General features: G+C 38.1%; 1 pseudogene; it reads left to right on the top strand.

The window, feature by feature from the left end:
* Positions 1 to 1,230: 1,230 nt before the first annotated feature.
* LOC118661560 lies at positions 1,231 to 18,324 on the top strand (annotated as a pseudogene).
* Positions 18,325 to 19,259: the final 935 nt, after the last annotated feature.

Here is a 19,259-nt window from a genome sequence, read left to right on the forward strand (position 1 = left end):
AGGGGATCATTTTCTTCACAGACGACCAATCCTTATACTTTGGAACAGAGCTACTCTTCCAAAGAATATTACAGTCATTTTTAAAATTTTTATTTTAAAAATATGTTTTTATTGATTTAAGAGAGGAAAGGAGAGGGAGAGAGGGATAGAAATATCAATGATGAGAGAGAATCATTGATCCGCTGCCGCCTGCACACCCCCTACTGGGGATCGAGCCATGTGCCCTGACTGGGAATTGAACCATGACCTCCTGGTTCATAGGTCAACATTCAACCTCTGAGCCACACTGGCTGGGCTCCAGTCATTTTTTGTCACGGAGATTTCATGAACATGCTCAGAAATAACTGCTCTACAGCCTATTCAGAGACAGGATAGAATTAGGCATTCCGGTGCCACCAGTGAGATCCCGTGCTCTCGGTGGACATGGACGTATTTTCCTATCGACGTGCTGCTGGCTGGGGCAGCCACCTCAGCTTGTTGTGACTTCTACTGGCAGTGGACAGCCTCCCAGTGACTCTGTGTGCACAGTTAGAGAGGTGCTATGGAGTGCTATGGAGTGGCTCTGAGGTTTTGAAGGTTTCAGTGTGCCGAGAGTACACACTTCATGGATACGGCGAGGGGGAGAGGTGAGCTGCGCTGTTGTGTGTGGACAGGACATCTGTACTCCTTGTCAAATGGCCAGCTGGGCACCTCCGCGCTACTTTATGTGCCTGTAATTTCCATTATGACTTTAGACTGTCATCTTTCAGCATATTTTCATTTATTGTTTTTAGCTATAATCAGGGCAGTAATAGGAGAACAATTCTAGGGAGTGAGTTTGCAGATAAAATATGTAGACCCTGGCAACAGGGAGGTCTACTTAGCCACACCTCATATTTCAGTTCCCAGAAATGTGTGTGGGGCTGACATAAGTGCTCCCTGTTGTGTGATTGCTTGTGGCTCAGTAGCCCTTTGAGAAGACCGCAGAATAAAGGACTGCGGAGAGCGGGTGTTGTCGAAATGGCAGTGCTGGGGAGGGTGCCTACAAGCACCCGAGAGAGTTTTATGTTTTTTAACACATGTTTTCTTGATGTTACCCTTAAATCCCCCCTGCGTTTCCTCCTCTCACCATCCACATCAGTCGCCGCTCTGCTTTTCAGGCTGCCCTTTGAAGCATCAGCGAGCTAAAGGAAGCCGGCATGGTGGGAATTCCACCACCACTTGCAGCACGGTGCACTTCCCTGGCCAGCAATGTCGCTGCATGGCCTTCAGACGCTCACTGCAGGGCCACAGCTGATCAATAATTTCCAGGAGCCCCATCTGACTGTGTCAGAAGCAAAAACCGAGGAATGTGACGAAGCATGTGACTAGACCAGTTAGATATAGCACCCTGACCGGAAAATTCCAGGGAAGTCAAAAGATAAATTGTAACATTTGGTTATATTACCATGTGCTAAGGCTCTTCCTTGACAGGAGACGGTTGGTTCCGGTTTTAAGGCTGCAGAGGGCTTTAACTAAGCTTAGAGACGTGTGTCACACACCAGTGTTTCAAACAGCTGCATTAAGAAATCGAGGCTGTCAAATCTCCCCATATGATTTTAAGAAGGAGAAATGATCATTCGGGTATATATTAAAGGTTCCAATAGACACGTATTTTAAATGATGTTGCCCTGGTAAAGCCTCCCTTAACAAAATGGACACAATGTTAGGATTTCTAAACTTTTTTTTTTTTTTACCTGACTTTGCTATCAGGAAATTCTCCCACTTTGCAGTATATTACAGTTATATTTTTCTTAATTTATTATTTTTCTTTAGTAGTAGGTCTAGTTATGTACATAGTTTCTGTATGATTAATTATGAATTCCAACAGTTTATTAACTTTTTAAAATATTAAATAATTCAGTGCCATTCCAGACAGTGCTAAAAGTAAGAAAAATTGGTAAGTATTTTGGGGAAATGAAAAAGAACATAAATCCATTTTCTTCCTTTATATTGTGCATATAGGGAGTAAAAGACACTAACTACTAAAAACATCATGTCACCAAAGCCATTTATTGATGACTACATGTAGACTATAATATAACTGGGGATAAGGAAAAGGTAACTAAGTTCTTAGACTTCTTACCCTCCAGTTTTGTAAATTAGCATACTAAAGGCCAGACTCCTTGAGCAGTCCTGTAGGTCACATATGGTCGAGATAGAATTTGGAAGATCTCTCAGACTCTAAAGACCTTGTTCATTCTTTAATACAAGACTGTGTCCTAGTCAGTTGCAAAAGAAGGTTGATGTTAACAAGTTATTGATTATGTTTTCAGCTTCAGTCATTCCATCTGTAAATGGGAATAATGTTACATTCATTCCATATATTTCAAACTGTTGTAAGGAAAATAGATACTTGATATACAGAAATTAACATGAAAGGCTTTTAGTTGATGGTATTCAATCATCCTCTTCCTCCTCCTCCCCCTCTTCAACCAAGTTGCAAAATGACTTGTAAAGTTAGTTGTGAAAAAAACATAAAGAGATAAGGTTAATATTGATCAGCACTTTGAAAGGACCAGAGTTGACAAAGGGAAAGGTGTTCAAGTTTAGAGGAAATGCCTGTGCTATAAGTTGGACGCAAGATAAAGTGAATTTTGTAGGGGATCTTTTAAGCAGGACTCATTGGATAGAGTTGAGAGGAAGAGTGGAATATGTGTAACATTGCAATGGTGGTGATGGTGATTAATAGATTTTTCATTTATTTATTCAACAAACAGTACAACTTTCTACCAAGAAAAATGCTAGGTGTTGGATTGATAAGATATATAAATCATGATTCCTGCTTTAGGGGAGATAACAGTTTAATGAAGCATCAAATAATGAACCAATACTCTTCAGAGTAAAAGGTGTTATGAGCAAGAGATGTGCACAAGGTAGGGTGGTGTCAATGAGCAAGAAGAAACTGACTTTCTTGAGAAGACTGAGAAAATATTTTCTACAGGATGCTGCTTAAAAAAAGCACTTTCCTTTGGAACTGCAGTTCAAATTTCAGAGGATGCATGACCCAAGAGCAGACCAGAAAAGTGAACTAACACAATCAAAATTCTGGAAAAATAAATTCCTTTACCTATAAGATGGAGGGGATAATGGGGAGGCAAAAATATCTGAAAAATGCTGTTTTACATCATATAGGTGAAGGAGCAGGCCTGACCATGAACAGACTTGGAAGAATTAATGGATGATGGACTCTGCTTCAAAGGTTAAAAAAAAAGAGAGAGAGAGACATGGAAAATATGATAGTATATTTATGAGTTTGAATGTTGTCAGGCATAATCGTGCCTTTGATATTATGCACAGAAAGATGAAGAGCAATACAAAATGTCAGTTTGAGTGGGAGTTAATTATTCCCTGCATGGGGAGAATTTCAAGAAGGCGTCAACCAATGGGACCACCTGGGAAAATTGAATAGCTTACAAGCATGTTCTGAATTAAGTTTATTTTGTTTTGTATATTGTCAAGAAATCACAAAGATGCAAGGAATAAATCTGAGAGGTGATCAAACCAATTGTTTTCCCTTTTTGAACTTGTCAAGAATAGAGAAATAAAAGCAAAAACAGTCCCATGCAGCATCCCTGTATCCAAAGGAAATATCCAAACACAATTTCAGAGCCCAAAGTGACTTTGGGATTATTTCCTTTTCTACTCTCCTTGATTAGCATCAATAAGTGGACTGAACCTGTCTGTAGATAACACTTTTAAAATAACATATTTCTTGTTTTCTTTAAGAATATATGAAAATTGGCTGACTTTTTAAAAGGAAGTCTTTATTGTTAAGAGTATTACAGCTATGCCTCCTTTTCGCCTCTTGCCCCCCTCCACCCAGTTCCTGCCTCACAGCAGGTCTTCATCACCCTATTGTCTGTGTCCATAGGTAATGGATGCATGCATCTAAGTTCTTTGGTTGATCTCTTCCCACCACCTCCCCCCTTCCCTCTGAGATTGGTCAGTCACTTCCATGTTTCCATGCCTCTGGTTCTATTTTATTCATCAGTTTTTGTTCACTAGATTCCTTGTTCATTTATTTTGATTTTTAGATTCAGTTGTTGGTAGATATGTATTGATTGCCATTTGATTGTTCATATATTTGATCTTTTCAGCCCTCTTTTTTTTTACACCACTAGAGAAGTACAGAAGCCTGAACATTTTCTTTGGCAAACTCAAATCAGTGTTCTGCCCACTGTCTCCCAGACTCTGAATGACGACCGCTTTACAAGCTGGTGCTGACTGCTTGGGTGTCCCGCGCTGCTCCCTGGGGGCAGAGCTGCTCACATGAATGACTTCTGGTTGCCCGGGCTTTCTGGGGGTTGTTGGGCTCTCTCTCGCCTGAAGCTCTGCCCCTGTTGCCCTTACATGGGGGGTTTCGTCTGCCCCTTTAGCCTTCAGTCCTTTTTAAAATTTCTTTTATTTTAGCTCCTTGGGAAATAGAGAGGAAGAGTGAACTTAGAGCTCCAATCCAACAGGGCCTGTCAATTTCTTATCTCCAGCGTGCTCATTTTAGGGGCTGCACAAGATTCTTCTTAGTCTTAGGGCAGTTGCTAAACAAATTTCTTGCCCCACCTTAAAATTCTAACCATGCAGGAGCAGGGGAATTTCTTTGCCTCAGTACAAGCCTTAGATGCCAGCTTTCCCTGAGGCTGCTTGGTCATGGTCAAATACCACTAGGCAACTTGTGTTGGAATAACCGATATAGCGAGTACTCCTCTTACTACTATTGAGAGCATTAGGGTGTGTAACTACCGATCCCACTAACTCAGTCTCCCTGTCTGTTCTGTAGGGGCTCAGATGTGCTGCTGTACAGTGGGGCCACTCTAGAGCCCAATCTACTCTGGACCCGGTGGACTCAGAATGCTCTAAATAAGGAACAGATTCCTTGCAGAGAAACTCCAAAAAAAGTAACAGATTGCCAAGACCTGATCGGAAAAGAATCACATTGTCAGAAGTCTAGAACCAGCTTCGAGCACTGTTTATTCAGAGATATTCAGGGTCAGTTCAGAGTCTCTGAGTCATTTGCACCAGAAGAGTCGAAAATAGCAGTCTTTCCCACTTGGAGTTTGTCATTGTGTCACCCGTGTTATTTCTAGTGCTAAAGAGAGCCAAACTCAAAAGTATTATCATGATGACAAAGCAAATCAATATTTGTCTTAAAACTAGTGAGCCACTTAATGCTTTCTAAGAATTTGGCTCGTTAACAAAGAAAAAACATTTTGAGTTTTGTAACAATTTTCTAGATTTTACACTTCTTTTCTCCTTTGAGGAATGGAAAGTGTAATATCGATATGGCAGTCATTTGAAATTAATTTCAAAAGCCTATTCAGTTTACTACTTAAGATCAAAGTCTACATTTCTCTGACATTCTTTTGATACTAATTACCATTACAGCTTAATTGACTTCCATCTGAGGAAGGCTATACACACACACACACACACACACACACACACACACACACTTATGCAACCATGCAGTGGGGTTTTATACATGCACACATATACATGTTTACACATCCTATATAATAAAGAGCTAATATGCTAATTAGATTGAACAGCCGAACGACCTTCCAGATGTCCTTCCAGATGACCTTCCAGACGAAGACTGGGCTGGGAGGGCCGAGCCCCTTGCATGAATTTCGTGCATCAGGCCTCTAGTTCATTTATAATATACTAAAGAAGAGCAGTAAAATAACTGGGTTTTAAAATCCAGGATTAACTTATTAAGACACATTCAAGGTGTTTTTATAAAATAAAATACAATCGAAACCAAGCATGAAGGTAAGTGAAACATTTTTTTGTAAGAAAAAATTCTTTTCTAGCCATCTTGCAACTCTGTAAGACCTTTTGAAATGTGGAAGCAGAAGCTGTTCTTCCAGCTTTCTCTCTCTCTTTTTTTCTCTCTCTCTTTTTACCCTTTACATTTTATAAAACTGCAGTTTTATTGCTAGATAATATGGTAAAAAAGATTCATTGTAAGGGTTACTTAACAACGTTGGTGGTGTTGATGAATAGTTGCAATTAATACATTCCCTTAATTAGTCTGATACCCAGAAGATGCACCTGGCAGGTCATTTTAATACTACAATTGATTTATAGCTGCTAGAAATGATTTCACCAGCTATCTTCAGAGAGTACAATTAGAGTGGATTTCATTTTTTTATGCATTTTCACTGAGGAATAAACATAAAAGGTCTATGTAATTCAGAACAAAGCAGCTATAATGCACTAATGGTTTATGGATTTTATTAATATTCAGCTAACATTAGAGGCAATTTTAAGGGAGAGCAACCTATTTTCTTTATGAAGTATTCAGTTTTTTTTTTTGTTTTTTTTTTTTTTTTTTTTTTTTTTTTTTTAGTATCTGAGTGCTTTGTTTAAAAAAGAAACCTTGATATTTTGAAATGAGTTGTCTCTATTTCTTATAGAAAAAATGTTATAAGTTACAATATATAAAAAAATGAAGTAATTAAGTCCTCTATATTAATTTAATGCCAGTGTATTTATATAATGTATATTTGCTATACCTGTAAATTTAAAAATAAGTCATTAGACATTCATGTGATTTAAATAGTGCTTCCATTAATATAATTGAGCTAATGGATGAACTCTATTAGTAATGGAGGGAGTTGTACTTCGTGGTTGAACAGGTAGCAGAATATTTAAGAAGCTGATTACATATCTGGCTTTTAATTCCCTGTTTATCTGGGATATTAATTTTGCTAATCGGGAATCTTTGTCCTCCTTTCTCATCATCCATAACATGGGAGCAATTTGCTTTTATAGTTTACTATAGTAGGACAATGAGAAATCAGTTTCACAGATAAAGCCAATAGTCCTATGAAAAGTATTAATATTTAAATACACCATTCCTATGACTAAAATGAACACCTAAAAAATGTCTGTACCAAAGGGTCAATGAACCTCTGTTAGTTCAAGAAAAATTTAATGTAAAAATCCAACATTTATTTAAAATGTATCTTATGACTATTTAGCAAGACCTACTACTTATAAAGTACTAAGCTTATAAATGCTATGGATTCAAGAAGGAAAAAGCAATAGTTTTCTGTCAACATAGAATTATAGTCTAGTTGGGAAGAGCAGGAGGAATTACAAGTACAAAATTGCACGCTGGCCCGGCCAGCATGGCTCAGTGGTTGAGCTTCACCCTAAGAACCAGGAGGTCACGGTTCCATTCCCAGTCAGGTCAGGCAGGGCACATGCCCGGGTTGCAGGCTCAATCCCTGAGGTGGGGCATGCATGTTTCTATCTCTCTCTACCTCTCTAAAATCAATTAAAAAATAAAAATAAAGTGTAAGCTGTTTTCATGAAGGAAATGCCGAGGAGTCTGAGAGGACATGACAGGGAGGCCTGTGGCTACTGCATTTTTGTATTACCAATTCTGAACTGGAAATTTACAGTCCGGTCTAAACAACAGAGAAATGTTTCCCAGCACCCAAAATGCCTCATGATAATATCTCTTCTCCATATTCAACGAAGACTCTTCGAATCCCCCTAGTAGTTGAGTTTGGCTTTTTGTTTGGTTTTGTTCTTAGTGATAGGTAATAGATTTGCGAATTTATTCTGTCTCTTGTTCACATTACCTACCAATGCTACCCAGTACAACAGCAGCCAGTTAGGGTTAGCAGTAGAGTCCAGGACCAGGCATTCTAAGGCGTTGGAAGCTAATCATCCACATAAAGTACCAATTTTCAATTCTTGCAACTTATATTTTTAAAATAAAATTTTCTCAGCCAACACCATTCTGTATAACTGGGAATTACTCAAAATTAGTCTCAGACCTGGAGAACATTATGCTAAGTGAAATAAGCCAGTCAGAGAAAGACAAGTACACAAGATGTCGCTTATATGTGGAATCTAATGAACAAACTGAACTACCAAGCAAAATAAAGACAGACTCATAGAGAGCAGGCTGACAGCTCTGTTGGGGAGGGTGTTGGGGAGGGAGGGGCAGTGTGTGTGGAGGAGGGTGGGTGAAGGTGGAAGAGGCCATTGAGGGATAAATGGCAATGGAAAAAATAAAATAAAAAAATTTTAAATGATGATCTCTGAAAACACATGAAGGCCTTTGATTCTGTACCTTTCCTGTACAAACCATGAGTTAAAAAAATCAAAATCAAAATCTGTGCTTGTTTACCAAACCGTTCAGCCACCCACAGGGTTCTGAGACTTCCCTGAGAATGTCCTAATGCAAATAGAAAATTACAGGATGACTTCCACTGGGATTAGAGGGCCACAGGATTTGGTTGCTTCCAGACATCAGCAGGAAAGACATTTTCCCTGCTAACATTCTGGCACGGCAGAGAGAGGGTTAAAGCCCCATGCCTTTTGGCGACCAGAGCCCCTAACTCCTCTACCACCACTTCTGTCCTTACACTGGAGGAGTCAGGTACCATTTCCTAAATTACAGGACTGGGACTTCAGGAGGTCACTTTACCCATCCCCCTGCTTCTGGGCAGGGCAGCACTTAATTATCCCGGCTCACAGAAGCTCTCTCTGAAAGCAATTGATGCAGAGATGTGATCATTTGCCTCGGGGAGCATGATGCTCTGCAGATAGATTGTTTTTGTTTATGTCTGTTTGGGGAGAATGGACATTTAAAAGTGAAATTCTCTCCCACTTTGTTTTGTTCCCAACAGTGGTCTCAATGATATTCTGCGCTGGCTCTCATGCTGCAGGAGTTTTTTAATGCGGCCCAGGATCACTGACAGCCATCTGTGCCTGGCCCCAGGCAGGGACTCTCCCAGGATATGTCTACACTCACCTGTCGGCACCACAGGTTTAGCCTGCTGATATCATTTGAACACTTTGCATTGAAAGAAATCGGAATAAAAAAGGTAGTTTTGTGTCCTGTGGGAGAGTCATTATTCTTACAACTTGCTGGGCAGCTCCTCCTTTCCAACTTCTTCACGGCTGGCGGTTGCAGCCACTCATGTGACATTACATCCCTTTTTCATTTTAAATATAATCAAACTTCTGATTTAAATGCTTAAGAGTCCATTGTCCCTGATGCCTTTTCTCATAATACCCACTATGAAAGCACAGGAAATAATGAAAATCAAAATATAAAATCAATCTGTGGCTTGTAAATAATTTTTTTTTCTTAATTAAATCTTTATTGTTCAGATTATTACATTTGTTCCTCTTTTTCCCCCCCATAACTCCCCTCCTCCCAGTTCCAGCCCCACCCTCCACCCTCATTCCCCACCCACTGTCCTCATCCATAGGTGCACGATTTTTGTCCAGTCTCTTCCCGAATCTCCCACACCCCTTTCCCCCCCAAGAATAGTCAGTCCATTCCCTTTCTATGTCCCTGATTCTATTATGATCACCAGATTATTTATTCACTTGATTCTTAGATTCACTTGTTGATAGATGCTCTTAAGAGTCTCTCTTTGTCTTTTGCTCTTGGCATTTTAATTATGATGTGTCTTGGTGTGGTCCTCTTTGGATTCCTTTTGTTTGGGGTTCTCCGTGCTTCCTGGACTTGTAAGTCTATTTCTTTCACCAGGTAGAGGAAGTTTTCTGTCATTATTTCTTCAAATAGGTTTTCAATATTTTGCTCTCTCTCATCTTCTGGCACCCCTATAATTCTGATGTTGGTACGTTTGAAGCTGTCCCAGAGGCTCCTTACACTATCTTCGTATTTTCGGATTCTTTTCTTCATTTTGCTTTTCCGGTTGGGTGTTTTTAGCTTCTTCGCATTTCAAATCTTTGCCTTGATTCTTGCGGTCCTCTGGTCTGCTGTTGGGAGTCTGTATAATATTCGTTATTTCAGTCCGTGTATGTTTAATTTCTAGTTGGTTCTTTATCATAACATCGAGGGTCTCATTAGATTTGTTGAGGATCTCATTAAGTTTATCAGCGGCTTCTAGACAGTTCTTGAGAGACCTTAAAAGTGTGGTTCTGAACTGAATATCCTCCATTGACAGTTTTGTCCTGTTTCTTTGTCTCCACATTTTTTTATGCTTTCTTGCTGCACCCCCTAGTGGTCTTTGTGTGCAGTCCTCCTATAGTTAAGCCTTGATTGTTGTAGTTAATACTAGGGGGATTGACCTCCAGGCCAGGTGGCTGTGAGAATCAGCTGTGTCTGCAGTGGGAAAACTTCTGTCCTCTAGGGAGGTGCTAATCTGGCGTTTGCCTGAGGCTATCTGGCAAATGGCTCTGCGCAGGGCTTGGGCAAGGCAGGTGGGTCGCTTGGGCTCGGGATCAACAGGGTGGGCCAGAGAGAGCAGTTATGGCAGCTCTCAGTTCCATCCCTAGGGGCTCTGCCTCACAGAGTCCCAGCAACCGCTGCAAACCTCGGAGAGAAAGCTGCCTTCGAGTTCAGACCGAAGCCAGACAGTCCCGCTTCTCCTGTTTGAGTCTGGGTCCCTAGAGACTCGTCCCGCTCTGGGGCTCAGAATCTGAGACTCCCTCCCGATTGAAAGCACCAACCGCACCCTCCGCCGCCAGCCTGCTCCACGTGCACTCCGTACCTGAGTATTTCACTTCAGCACTGCGCCTCCTCTGAGTCTGGGTATGATATTCTCTTTCCTCCTAGTTGTAGAATTTCCACTCAGCCAGCCTTCCTGTGGTTCTGGATTATGTCCGTTCCATCTTTTAGGTGTGTTTTGATTTGGTTGTTCAAGGTGGCAATCTCCGGCGTTAACCTATGCCGCCATCTTGGTTCTTCTGTCCCTATGGCTTGTAAATAATTTTTAAGGAAGAAACTGAGCAGTCTCAATCACTTAAAAGAGAATTGGCAGATTGTTTCTTCTTGCCAAGTGGGCGCCCTGACACAGAAGCCTGGGTTCTGTATCTGGCGACGACCAGGAGTCATCTCACCTCTGCGTTGCTGGGTTGTGGGAGCTGGACATGGCTTCTGGACCAGCAGCATCTCCATCCCCTGGGAGCTTGTGAGAAAAGAGGGATCTCCCATCTTATCCCACTTATTCAATCAGAATCTGCATTTAAACAGGACCCACAGGTGATTCGTGTACTCATCAGTTTTGGGGGGAAATTGCTTAAAACTTTGAGATCATATCCCAATATGCAGCATTAAGAAATAAACATGTTAGGAGAGAAGATTATAGATGTCAAGGATGAAGATTTTAACCAAACTTGGTGGAATTCTGTTTCAGCTCATGCTAAGAATTTTTAAGTTAGGAGACCTAGTAAAGACGTCTTCCCCCCCCCCCCCCCCCATTTATCCACAGCAGAATTACATAGAACAACAATATGGCCTTTTTAACTTTTTTATATTTCCACTATTCTTCAGTAATTAGTTCTAACGTATTTTAAACCTATTGAATGATCTGAGACATAGCATTTTGTTTTAATTTGACAGACTATTCACTGGCAGTTGTCATTTACTGCTTCCATCCTAACTTCCTTTCCATCCATGCTATCTGAATGATGCCGTGCTAAGTACACAGAAAAATCAGAACATACAAAATGATCTCAACTATTTCAAACAACGCATGAGACATTATATTAAGAAAATACAATAACTGCTAATGATAATTTTCATTGTTATGAATTCTGTGTGAATTTTTTTCTTCATTTAAATTTTCTGCATATCCTAATATTGGTGTAATAAGTATGTATTACTCTTTTAGCCAGAAAATCATATTACTTAAGCTTAATTCATGCAGTTTTGTTCATGCAATAGGTGAAACTATATAAAAACCGTAGAAAGTCTGGAAGTAGATCAAAATATTCTCTATACATTTCTGTATTTTTAGTTTTCTATATAAAATATGTATTTCTTTTATAGTGGTTGCTACATGAGTTTCAATAAATGTCTAATAAGTATTTTTGAAAGTGTGAATAAATGCAAGGGTGTAGAATTACTTCTTCATAACTAGTCTTAGCTGCAAGGTATTTACGTTATAAATTTTGAGATGGTATCAGTCATAAAGATTGACTATTAGTGACCACAAGTCAGATCAGTGATAGAAAAGTAGAGTCTTCCCAAAGATCATTTTGAAATTAAATGATTTAACTAAACTTTCTCGAAACTTAGAAACATACAGTTTTTATATACTTTCTTAAAAGTGATTTACATTTAAATTAATTAGCATTGCAAAATTTTGTTAGCATGTGATCTAAGTGGCAATGATAGAATAATTAAATTTTGGCTGGAAGGTACATCTCTGAATTCAGAGTTTTAAAATATTTTTGTTCTGCTTTCAATATACTCTTAGTGGGAGTATGAAAATTAAGCACAAATAAGAAGTTCTGGTTGTTTGGGGTTGAGTGAGTTCAGGTTCCTGTTTGACTCTTCATGAGGGTTCAGGGGCCTGGATTTGGGAAGAACAGTCTGAAAACCATGAAATCACAAAGCATTTGGGTCACTGGGTTCGGATAGAATTTTTTCCCCTAGAGTACACCATGACCTACTGAAATATCATGATTATTAAGTATATTATATGCACGATCTTTTGTCAACTCTGCAGCACTGAAAGTCAGTTCGTCATATTACTAGTGAAGAAGAAAGAGATATTCAATGAGCTGTCCATGTTGACATTATGACATGTTGGCATCATTGCAGGACAAAGCCAGGCTTTGACCCCAAGTTAAAAGAATGCAAGCCTGAAGTACTTGCAGTGTAAGACACTGCTATACATGTTAACATAAATAACTGACAAATTAATAGTTCTTGTTAATGAGAGATGGATTTTAGTGTGGTGTCCAAGAGTTCATGCTCTTGAGGCAGACCATGTAGGTTTCAAATCGTGCCTCTGCCACTCTCTAAGTCAATGATCTTAGGAAAGTTACCAAATTTACCTGGGCCCTTATTTCCTCATCAAAAAATGTGGTCACCATCTTGTAGCTTAGTTTGGGGTTTAAATGAGTTCATGTAAGAAAAGTACTCAGTTCGAGGACTGACAATAGTAAGTACTCCGTAAAAGTTAGCTATTCAGAGCACTTAGAGTAAGCCAAGAGTGGCAGCAGGCATTTTTTTTAATGTAGTATTTATATTTAATCCATACCACAAAGCAATGATATATAGTTTTTAAATGTCAATTTTGTAAAAGAAGAAAACAATAACTAAATAAGCATAAGGACTCTTTAAATAAGGATAAGTCATGGGTCTGGAATTGTAGCCCAAGTCTCTCTAACATCAAACCAATGCTCCTATTATTATTATTTAAAAAATCATAATGACTCTTTTATAAATATGACAAAGTTTCATTGAATTATTTTCTCAAATAATAGTGAGTACCAATAATTTTTGGATATATTTAATCTTAGTTTTTTGATGGTTTGAAAATACATGCTTTCATTTATTTTTATAATAGTCCCATAAGATATGGAGTAGGCAGATATTGATTCCCAATAACCCAAAATTATTTAAATCATATTTATACAGAGAATACCAGTAGTAATACTCATGTTAATATAGATCATAATATGTGAAAATGTAAACCTCAATGTAGAATGTGTTCTATCTCCCTGGCAATCGATTCTGCTACTTTGTATTTTATAGTCCTTATAGATTTTCATGTTTTCAGTTACTTCTTTCCTCCTAATGCATTACACAAAATGCCTAGCAGAGTTTAGAATATCCATCTCACATAATTGGTATTATAAATATCATTGAAATTGATCATTATTTCCTTGTGATGGTAAAGGTACCAGAATATCCTCCACAGAGTTCACTTCTGCAAAGTGTTAATTTCCCATTACTTTTTATTTTAATTTATTAATTACTAATTATTTATTTTATTTAAACAAGGATGGAAAAAAGTTCAGAAGGTAGTATGTATTCTTATGAACAGAAATTAGGAAATTGAAATAAAAATTTAAAAGCTTAATGTTGGAAATGGCAAAATGTGTCCTACTAAATTAGCAATTTGTCAGCTTTGAAATTAATTCAGTGGAACCATGAATCTCGCCTGAGTGACTGCTAGATGATCTATTTTGAAATAAGTCAATGAAGTGAGTCTAATCACAGACCTAACAAAACCTAGATATTATTTCCACCTTCTCCTGAAACTTGCTACTACTTAGCAAAGTTGACCAAACTTTAATGGAGAAAACAACCAGTCTACTCTTTCCCCAAAGAAGTTGTCCTTTTCGTTTGGGATTGAGGCATGTTTCCTTTATTGCAAAGGGCAGTTCATATTGAGGCTGTCATTTATATTGATGTTCTTTTTTCAAAATGACACCTCCATGTAATTTTTTTCTGCAGAAAAATTGGACTTCAGTGTTCAGGGTCATTGGTAAGAGATCTTTCACTGATTCAAAATTCATTTAAAATTTTTAGAAAGAAGGGGGAAAAAACAGAGTAACAACTCTCCAACAGAGGTAATCTCTACTTTCTGTTAGAAAACCTAGTACATTTTACATGGCTCACCAAATAGAAAACAAGTTGTTTTTTTTTTTCCTTTGCGAATTTAATAACACACGAGGATTTCTTTCTCTAGGATTTTGTGAAAACTTACAATTATCATAGGACTGAGTGTAGTTTGTTTGCTCCCCACAAAAGCAGAGATGATTTTTATTGACCAATCTTTGATCCGAGAGATTAAAGAAAGTACTGCATGAGCAACAAGAAGGATAACACCACGGGGGTCAATAGGCTTTACTGCTATTGGAAATGAAAGTGAACCATTCCATTGGGAGATGGGGTCATTTAGCATTCTTATGGGGAATTCAAGACTCTTTTTTCCCCATTTTTTGGAAAAAAATATTCAACTTATGAATAGGTTTCTCCATGACTTAATATCATGACCACACATGAGGTTATTTGGAGGGCACTAAATTCACCAACATAATTCTGTACAATGCTTTTTAGCCCAAATGGCCTGGCTGTCACATTCACACACCCTTGATTGAAATGTCTCTAGTAGACTTTTGGAATGCAGTCCGAAGGCTTAGTGACTCAATATTTTCACAGTGAATACATTTCCAATCTCATAGAAAGTTGCCACTGACTACTGCAGAGGTTATGTCTCTTTCAGTTTTCTTCTGAAATGCTGTGAATTGAGCAAAATTCAAGCTGAATTTTGAGAAAACAGGACATTGTAACTACACACTGTCAGTATTTGCCACTATAATATGGTCTGTTTAAGGTAAAACTATCCAGTCTTCCATCTTTGAACTGATAGTCTATAAAATAGTTACCTTTTTTCTTATTGTCATAAATAGAAGGATAATTTTTTTACCCCTCTCTTCTCATTATGAGCCAGGGAATAACAATTGGAATTATAACATCTGGTATGATTGTGACCAGGGATAATGCTGAAATATCATTGTTTATAGAATATTCACCAGCACTACTGAGGCCTGACAAAAATGTTCACATTATGCTTTTTAATTTCCTTGAAATGTTGCCAAAGAATATCATTGAATCATCCAGTTGTATTTCTCTTTCAATTTGCTAAAGACATATTTAAGGCTCAGGGCAATTTATCTTAGTTATTGACTGATTATTTTTAACAGAGTTATTGTTTGCAAATTTAAAATGTCATTATTCTTCTTTCTATAAAGTCTTTGTCTAGGAGACAGGTCTCTCATAGTGATTTCAATAATTTATTACCTAGAGCCATCCCTGTCCTAGTTCCATTGGTTTCTAAAGCTGATTTAGCATTGGGATTATATTAACAAACTTAAAAGTTTTGGTTAAAACTATGCTTTCCTCTCATCTCAAGGCAACTGTCCATGTTGCTTTCCTTGGCAAGAGTATACAACTAGATTCTAAACATCATGCTTAACCCTTATTGAACTATTCCATTTCAATTTAAAGTTGTGATTAATACTAAGCATAATTCTCTTCTTCTTGGGGGAAAAATCACATTTGTTAATATTCACAGAAATATACTGTTGTAAGTTTACATGGAGGGATGTGATTTTTCCCTACTTTTTCTAGCATATAATTATCTAGATTCTCCTGACACCATTCAGTAAATTGCCCTTGGCCATACCAAATGGTGTCCAAGTGGTTAGAAATAGCGTATACTTCATTTTAAAGTGTTCACTTTGATTATTAGTAAGAATCCATTCAATGATGAACTCTGCTTCATTAAGTGTTATTAATATATTAAACTTGACCAATGACATAATTAAAATTAATAAAAATAATAAATGATCTAGGAGACTGAGTTTTTTTCCTAAACCAAGCATTGATTTATCTTTGATCTGAGACAAATCAACCCATTTGAATCGGGTATATGTAACTTAGGAAGAACCTTTTGTTTTGATGAGAGACCTGAGTAATATTTTGTTAAAAGTTGCAAAAGATTTCTCTTTCTTAAACTGAGCAACTTCTGATTACTCTGTACCATTGGGCTACAGTATCTAGTACCTCTATCTAGCCATGTGATCTGGGCTCAGGTTAATTATTGCTGTATGCTTGATCTGAATGCCAAAGAGCAATAAGGAGTTAATTTTAGTATTATAGATTCTGTTGAATTCCTTATGCTAAAGTACAATACTTATAATAATTAAAATTATAACAATAATGATAACTAATATTTATTGTCTTTACTATATGTTAGAAATTGTAATTTACCTGCACCATGTCATTTGATCCTTAAGATAAACGTGAACTAATTCATGTATTGTCTTCTCCCAAAATTCATACATTGAAATCTAACCCCTAATCATTAGGGCCTAATGTGATGGTATTGGGAGGCAATTAGGTAATGGGGGTAGAATCCTCATGAATGGAATTAGTCCTCTTATATTAAGAGGCCAAGAAACCAGCTTACCCTCTAACCACAATTGAGGATACAAGGAAGAGTCAGCAGTCTGCAGCCCGGAAGAAGACCCTCACCAGAACCTGGTCATGCTGGCACCTTGAACATAGATTTCTAGCCTCCAGAATGGTGAGAAATAGAAATTTGTTGTTTAAGGCACACAGACAATGGTTATTTGTTATAGTAGCCTGCACTGATTAAGACAAGTGTTAATACCATACTCATTTATGATTGAGGAAATCATAAAATACTAAGCACACCTAGAATTGGGATTCATATTCTGGTTTATTTGCCTCTACATTCCACCCTAAAAACCATTCTGCCATACGTTTTCCTTGGACTTGCACATAGTCCAGGCTCATATATAATCTACACTGATTTCTCAAAAAAACATTTTGGTCAACTAATTTCTTTGTGTTGCTATTTGGCAGCCAACTATTCTTTTTTGGAGTCTTGCCACTTTGGGCAAGTGTTTGGGCAACTAATGACGATTTATTGTATTTTGCCATTAACCTATAAAAGTGAGTATAAAATAGAAAAAGATTATTCTTATAAAGTGTAGACTATTAAACTTAGAAAAACAATTGTGAAAAAGATGAAAATACGTGCTGAAAATAATGAGTCTTAAGCCTCATTTGGAAGCTCCTTGGACTTAAGCTGGCTGTCCATGAGTTTGAGTGATAAGAAAATACATATAATCATAGAATATATATGAAATGTTGGAAATATAGCACGAAAGACAGCTTCTAAAATCGTGTTTATTTATAGTTCTTATATTTTTAAAATTTTGTTATGTTGCAGAAGTCATTTGATAATAGACACTATATGTTTCACATTTTCAGATACTAATTATGTATAAAAAAAAGAGACTGGGTACAGTTTAAATGAATTTCACCTAAGAATAGCTTATATTCCAAAAAGGGGAAAAATAACAACAACAATAAAACATACCAAAAAAAAAAAAAATGGAGCCCGCTTTGCAGACACGCAGCCCTGGAGCCGCCCGTGACCAGCCCTGGTGAACGCCACTGTGTTCTTCGACATTGCCATCAACGGCGAGCACTTGAGCCGCGTCTCCTTAGAGCTGTTTGCAAAGTTCCAAAGACAGCAGAAAACTTCCGTGCTCTGAGCACTGGGAAGAAAGGATTTGGTTTTAAAGGTTCCTGCTTTCACAGAATTATTCCGGGATTTATGTGCCAGGCTGGTGACTTCACACGCCATAATGGCACAGGAGGCAGGTCCATCTATATGGGGAGATATTTGAGGATGAGAACTTCATCCTAAAACATACAGGTGCTGGCATCTTGTCCATGGCAAATGCTGGACCGAACACAAATGGCGTCCAGTGTTTCATCTGCACTGCCAAGCCTGAGTGGTTGGCTGGCAAGCATGTGGTTTGGCAGGTGAAGGAAGGCCTGGATATTGTGACAGCCATGGACCGCTTTGGGTCCAGGAATGGCAAGACCAGCAAGAAGATCACCATTGCTGACTGTGGACAACTCTAATAAATTTGACTTGTGTTTTATCTTAACCACCAGACCATTCCTTCTGTAGCTCAGGAGAGCACCCCTTCACCCCGATGTGCTTGGAATGTTCTATAATCTTTGTGCTCTTGCCATAGTTCATTGGGTTCCATAATTTCCTTACCCCTTCCTAGTCTAACTGGATTGCAGAGTTAAGTTTATGCTTATGAAATAAAAACTAACAGTTGTCTGTCAAAAACAAAACAAACCAAAAACACAAATGGACTACAAAGCAACACCTGATTGTTTAATCAGACTTTGCCAAGGAACTAAAAGCTTAATAGAAAACCTTCTAAATAAAGATTGCTGAAATTCCGCCATAGCCGGCTTGGCTCAGTGGATAGAGCATTGGCCTGCGGACTGAAGGGTCCCCGGTTCGGTTCCGACCAGGGGCACATGCCTGGTTTGTGGGCTTGATCCCCAGTGTGGGGTGTGCAGGAGGCAGCCAATCAATGATTCTCTCTCATCGTTGATGTTTCTATCTCTCTCTCCTTCTCCCTTCCTCTCTGAAATCAATAAAGAAATATATTTAAAAAAAAAAGATTGCTGAAATTCCACTAGTTTCCCCTTATAGGGCCATTCTTTCCAGTGTCCTATAATGGATTAGAGTTGGCCTTTAGAACACACAGATCTTGGTCAAATCCTTACTTATTAGCTGTTAAGCTATCAACACTAAGCAATCTTGAACAAGTAACTTTATCTCTTTCCTCAATTCCCTTGGTTTGAAATAAGACTAATGTCACTTGCCAAACTGAGCTATCATTAAGATTAAATGAAATAATGTATAAATATGCTTATCGTACAGTTTTCTTGTACTTAATAAATATCAATTGTTTTCATCATTGTTGACATGAAATATAGAAATAGGACAAGGTCTTTGTCATAATAATTGAGATCATGGGGTCAGTGGGCATGGTTTGCACTTCTAAAGACTCACAGAAGTCGTTAAGTGAAAGAAGCAATAATTCCTCTCTGGCTGCAGAGACTGCCAGAGGAGAGGGCCTGGTTCTGTATCCATTTC

The sequence above is a fragment of the Myotis myotis genome, unplaced genomic scaffold, assembly GCF_014108235.1.
Source record: "Myotis myotis isolate mMyoMyo1 unplaced genomic scaffold, mMyoMyo1.p scaffold_m19_p_8, whole genome shotgun sequence".
Classification (NCBI taxonomy): domain Eukaryota; kingdom Metazoa; phylum Chordata; class Mammalia; order Chiroptera; family Vespertilionidae; genus Myotis; species Myotis myotis.